Consider the following 6,000-nt stretch of genomic DNA (forward strand, 5'->3'; position numbering starts at 1 on the left):
TTTCACACCCTCTGGAAACTTCGATCCATCAGAGCTTACTTCGATGCCTCATCATTTCGAATTCTAGTACAATCCCTTATTCTGAGTCAACTCGATTATTGTAACATCGCCTACTTGGCACTCCCCCAGAAATACATGCGGCGATTGCAACTAGTTCAAAATACAGCAGTTAGACTACTTTGTGGACTGAAGAAGTTTGATAGAAGTAGAGGTAGGTTATAGGAATAGTCAGGGACCACTTCACAGGTCATAGGCCTGATGGGCCGCCACGGGAGCGAACTGCTGGGCACGATGGACCTCTGGTCTGACCCAGTAGAGGCAACTTCTTATGATCATGTGACACCTTCCTATCGACTTTTACACTGGCTACCGATGGAGGCACGTGTGAAATTCAAGTTTGGTTATTTTTGCTTCAAGGTACTCTATAGCTTAGCCCCTAAATACATAACAGACCTTTTCTCTTTCTCAACCAACAGACATAAGCGAAGCTCACACCTGAACTTCGTTTCTCCATCGGTTAGATGTTGTAAATTTAAAAGTCATCATCAACATCTTCTCGCACATTAAGCAGCATTATGGGGTAAAGACCTTGAACAATTGCTTGGGCCTACTGCCTATGGAGAATTCAGGAAACACCTGAAAACACATCTATTCCTGAAATACTTAGGAAACCAACCTATTCAATCTTAGTCCTTAACAACTGAGCGCAAGAACCACCTGTCGCTAAAGCTGTACTTTGTTTATTCATTCAATCTGTAACTTTGTTTATTCACTCAATCTGTAACATTTCTAATCATTGTAAACCACATAGAACTTCACAGTCCTGCGGTATATAAACTGTTATTATTATTATTATTATTATTAACTTCCTAATAAAAATAGCCTTACTGGGTCAGACCAATGATACATCTAGCCAATCTTCATGGTGGCCAATCCAGGTCACAAGTACATGGCCAAATAATAGCAACATTCCATGCTACCGGTCCAGGGCAAGCAGTGGCTTCCCCCATGTCTAACTGACTATGGACTTTTCCTCCAGGAACTTTTGCAAACCTTTTTTAAAACCAGCTACGTTAACTGCTTTTACCACAACCTCTGGCAGTGCGTTCCAGAGCTTAACTATTCTCCGAGTGAAAAAATATTTCCTCCTATTGGTTTTAAAAGTATCTCCATGTAACTTCGAGTGTCCCCCTAGTCCAGGGGTGTCAGAGTCCCTCTTCGAGGGCCGCAATCCAGTCAAGGATATATTTCTTCATCTGAGGCAGCTCAAGGCACATAGAGAGCATCAAAACAGAAGTCCCTCCTCTACAGAGGCCCAAGGTCTTCACGATGGAATCTATTTGGGAGGCTATTTCAACTATGCAGACTTCTCTCGGGAATCAAATTCAGCAACTATCCACTAAATGTACTACAGCACTTTCAGAAAATTTGGAATTGAAGACGAAGGTAACAAGTTTAGAGTTTAAAACTAATGACTTTGAGACTACGATAAAATCCCTGGAAGTACAAGCTGTAACTTGGACTAAGGACAGTGCTAGTTTGCACTTTAAACAAGAAATGATGGAAAATTCTATCAGGAGATGTAATCTCCGGATTATTAATTTTCCTAAAGTCCATCTTATATCAATCGCCCTTAGTGATGTTTAAAAGATATACGAGTTAAATTCTGAAAGTCCCCAAGACCTCATACCCACCTCTTTCAAAGTTTTACTGCCTTCCTACGAACGCTAGATCTCAAAATCCTAACCAGCAGAATGTTTCTGCTGATAGTTTCCTTGAGAGGTCGGACTCCAAGGTTCAAGTTTCATCTACACTGACTGCACAGTTTGCTATTGACTCTGACAGGGAGTGGATGCTTAAGATGTTCTTTAAGTATAAGGATATACCTTTCCTGATGAACACTATAAGAATGTATCCAGATGTTTCTCGATCCATTCAGAAGAGAAGGAAGCAATTTCTTATTTTGAGACCTTGAGCAGTTCAGTTGGGGGCGACTTTAGTCTTAAGATACCCCTGCAAATGTGTGATAATGAATAAGGATCATAGATAGGTTTTCTTTGAACCTCAACAGCTGTCTAAATTTGTTTCAGCTAGAGAGCAATTAACTGCTACTACTTGAATTTTCCTGTTTCTAAGATAGCTCAAGGAATATTTGCTCAGAGCGATCAGGCCTCCATTTTTTTTGTTACCTATTATTTGATTTCCTATGTTTAATTTCAGTTATATTTAAGCTAACGCCACTAGGAAACAGCGATCACAACATGATCCAATGCAAACTAGAAAGTGGGTCAACAAAGGTGATAAGAACCACAACGACAGCACTCAATTTCAGAAAAGGGAATTACGATGCCATGAGGAAAATGGTGGGAAAGAAACTCAGCGGCAACTCAGGGAAGATGGAGACCGTAGAAAAAGCCTGGTCCCTACTCAAAGTCACGGTGCACGAGGCACAGAACCTGTATGTCCCCAGGTTCAGGAAAGGGTGCAAAAAAAAAAAAAAAAAAAAAAATTGAACAAAAAAACCCAGTGTGGATAACAAATACGGTGAAAAAGGCAATAAGTGACAAGAAAGCATCGTTCAGAAAATGGAAAAAGGACCAAACAAAGGACAACCAGAAAGAACACAAAAGACACCAAAGAGAATGTTACCGAGTGGTTAGGAAAGCAAAAAGAGAATATGAGGAGAGACTGGCGGGGGATGCAACAAACTTCAAATCATTCTTCAGGTACGTAAAGGGGAAGCAACCGGCCAGGGAAGAAGTGGGACCATTGGATGATGGAGACAAAAAGGGAGTGATAAAGGAGGAAAAAGAGATAGCTGACAGGTTAAATAAGTTCTTCTCGTCGGTCTTCACAAGAGAGGACACATCCAATATCCCAGAACCCGAGGAGATCATAAATGGGGATCAGGATGAAAAACTGGTCCAACTAGAGGTAAGACAAGAGGATGTCCTCCGACAGATAGACAGACTAAAGAGCGACAAATCACCGGGTCCGGACGGCATCCACCCAAGGGTTCTCAAAGAGCTAAGGAACGAAATAGCAGAACCACTTCGCCAAATTTGTAACCTATCCTTAAAAACTGGGGAGATACCGGAGGACTGGAAAATAGCAAATGTCACGCCCATCTTTAAAAAGGGTTCAAGGGGTGAACCGGGAAACTACAGGCCGGTGAGCTTGACCTCGGTTCCGGGAAAGATGATGGAAGCACTGGTTAAGGACAGCATCTGTGAACACATAGACAACAATGGACAGCTGAAGGCGAGCCAGCACAGCTTCTGCAAGGGAAGGTCGTGCCTCACAAACTTACTGTACTTCTTTGAGGGAATAAACAGCCAGATGGATAAAGGGGAATCCATGGACATCATTTACCTCGACTTCCAAAAAGCCTTCGACAAGGTACCCCACGAACGGCTGCTTAAGAAGCTGTGGAACCACGGAGTGCAAGGGGATGTCCACCGATGGATCATAAACTGGCTGGCAGGCAGGAAAGAGGGTTGGAGTAAAGGGCCACTACTCAGACTGGCTAAGGGTCACGAGCGGAGATCCGCAGGGGTCGGTGCTGGGACCGCTCCTGTTCAATACATTTATTAATGACCTGGAGGCGGGAACAAAATGTGAGGTTATAAAATTTGCGGATGACAACAAACTCTGCAGCAAGGTTAGAACCGCGGAAGACTGCTAGGACCTTAGTGGGCAAAAAAGTGGCAAATGAGCTTTAAGATAGAGAAATGCAAGGTCATGCATGTAGGGAAAAGAACCCAATGTTCAGCTACAAAATGGGGGGATCGCTGCTAGGGGTAAGTAACCTTGAAAGAGACCTGGGGGTGATGGTAGACACAACAATGAAGGTGTCGGCACAATGCGCGCCGGCCTCAAGGAAAGCAAACCGAATGTTGGGTATCATTAAGAAGGGTATCACTGCCAGGACGAAGGAAGTCATCATGCCACTGTATCGTGCAATGGTGCGCCCGCATCTGGAGTACTGTGTCCAGTACTGGTCGCCATACCTCAAGAAGGACATGGCAGTACTTGAGGGAGTCCAGAGAAGAGCGACTAAACTGATAAAGGGTATGGAAAACTTCTCATATGCTGATAGACTGAAAAAGCTGGGGCTATTCTCCCTGGAAAAGCGGAGACTTAGAGGAGACACGATAGAAACCTTCAAAATCCTGAAGGGCATAGAAAAGGTAGACAGGGACAGATTCTTCACAATGTGGGGAACCACAAGTACAAGGGGGCACTCGGAGAAATTAAAAGGGGGCAGGTTTAGAACAAACGCTAGGAAGTTCTTTTTTACCAAGAGGGTGGTGGACACATGGAACGCGCTTCCGGAGGCCGTGATAGGCCAAAGCACATTACAGGGCTTCAAAGAAGGTTTGGATAGGTTCCTAGAGGATAAGGGGATTGAGGGGTACAGATAGGAGTTGAGCTAGGTTATAGGAATAGTCAAGGACCACTACACAGATGATAGGCCTGAGGGGCCGCTGCGGGAGCAGACCGCTGGTCTGACCCAGCGGAGGCAACTTCTTAAGTTCTTATGTTCTTATAGTGGACTATCTATAGCTTGTATTGAGAAGATTTCCTTTAAAGAATTTGGGTCTTTGTATTTCATTTACATATTTTTTCTTTTTTTTGACTTGTATGATGTCAACTAATTTTTTTAAAAACACCCATCTCTGTAGCTTAGGCCCCTTTTCTCATTCAGGGAGGCTTTGAAGACAATTCTGTTTGGAAATTAATGACTTCTAGCTCTCCTGTCTTTTTCTTTTCTTATGGTTAACCAAGTTGAGCTCCAAATTAGCTGATGACCCGGTTTATAAAAGTAAGTTTTAGTTTAGTTGATTTAAACATCTCTATCATATCCTCCAAAATATACCGATTTTTGTCTATAAGCAGTCTCGAGTCCATCCTTTTTAGAACTTTTTCAAGGTGCGACCTCCAGAATGGTCCCCAATATTCCCATCATGAAAAGCTCCTTTGAGTCTCACTAACAGACCTCCAAAGTGCCTCAGTCCCATTCCCTCCCACTTTGGCTATTTTTTTTTTCCTTCCTGGCTACTCGACCAACCTCAAAGTCCCTGTTTTCCAGATGTTCTTCCGTCTGTCTGTCTATCACCCCAACGTCCACATCCTCTTCCTTGCCCTGCGAGGCTTTAAGTACCCCCCCCCCCCCCCATCTCTATGCAAAACAACCGTCAGGCGAGGGAAGGAGGAGAAGGTGCTACCGGGGTCGTACCTGGAGCGGCTGCAGCTCGTAGAGAGAGAAACGAAAGTGAAAGCGCTCGTCCGAGGCCTCTTTCTCCTCCTCCCGCGGCTGAAGAGGGCGCTGCGCCCAGCCCCGCCCAGCCCCGCCCCGCCCCGCCCCGCCCCTCGAGCTGAGCGAAGCGCGTAGGAGCCACGCCACGCCACCGGATCCGGATTTCAACCACGCTCCACTCTCCTCCCCGACCCGCTGCTGCCCCCTACCGCTACTCCCGCGGTCCTGACCCCACAGATTCAAAGGCACGGGGGCAGTAGAAAGAGAAGCCATAGACTTAGGAAATACTTTTAGGCTTACCAGATGTCCGGATTTTGAAAAGCTTCTAGCAACTGCCAACAGTGCCCAACCCAGGTCCCAAGTAATAAAACAGATTTTATGCTGCTTATCCTAGGAATAAACACTGCGTTTCCCCCAGCTATCTCAATAATAGCCTACAGACTTCTCTTTTAGGAAATTATCCAAGCCTTTTTTAAACCCCGCCAAGCTAACTGATTTCACCACATTCTCTGGCTATGAAATGAATTCCAGAGTGTGAAGAAATATTTTCTCTTGTTTATTTTAGATCTACTACACTTCCCCCTCCTGATTAGCAGTTTTAGGACTCACAATTTCCTGTGCCGTATGTGACATCCGGGGCCCATCATTTTTTCATACCCAGCCCCCCATCTATATGAAAAATATGATTTTTAGTAACAATCCACATATTGCACAACAAGAGTGTAATAGGAAAAGGCAGC

At 44.5% G+C, this 6,000-nt stretch overlaps 1 protein-coding gene across 3 annotated transcripts in view; it reads right to left on the reverse strand.

The window, feature by feature from the left end:
* The window catches only part of PARP10 (poly(ADP-ribose) polymerase family member 10), a 183,996-nt gene extending 178,657 nt beyond the window's left edge, over positions 1 to 5,339 (reverse strand). Inside the window, exon 1 of one of the 3 annotated variants that reach the window (XM_033934016.1) lies at positions 5,240 to 5,339. The gene's annotated coding sequence lies outside the window, so the exon portion shown is untranslated. Of the gene's footprint in view, positions 1 to 5,071; positions 5,093 to 5,239 lie in introns of those variants that run through there. The other 2 variants (XM_033934015.1, XM_033934017.1) reach the window with 2 other exon arrangements.
* Between the last annotated feature and the right edge of the window lie 661 nt (positions 5,340 to 6,000).

The sequence above is a fragment of the Geotrypetes seraphini genome, chromosome 2 (genome assembly GCF_902459505.1).
Source record: "Geotrypetes seraphini chromosome 2, aGeoSer1.1, whole genome shotgun sequence".
Taxonomy (NCBI): Eukaryota; Metazoa; Chordata; class Amphibia; order Gymnophiona; family Dermophiidae; genus Geotrypetes; species Geotrypetes seraphini.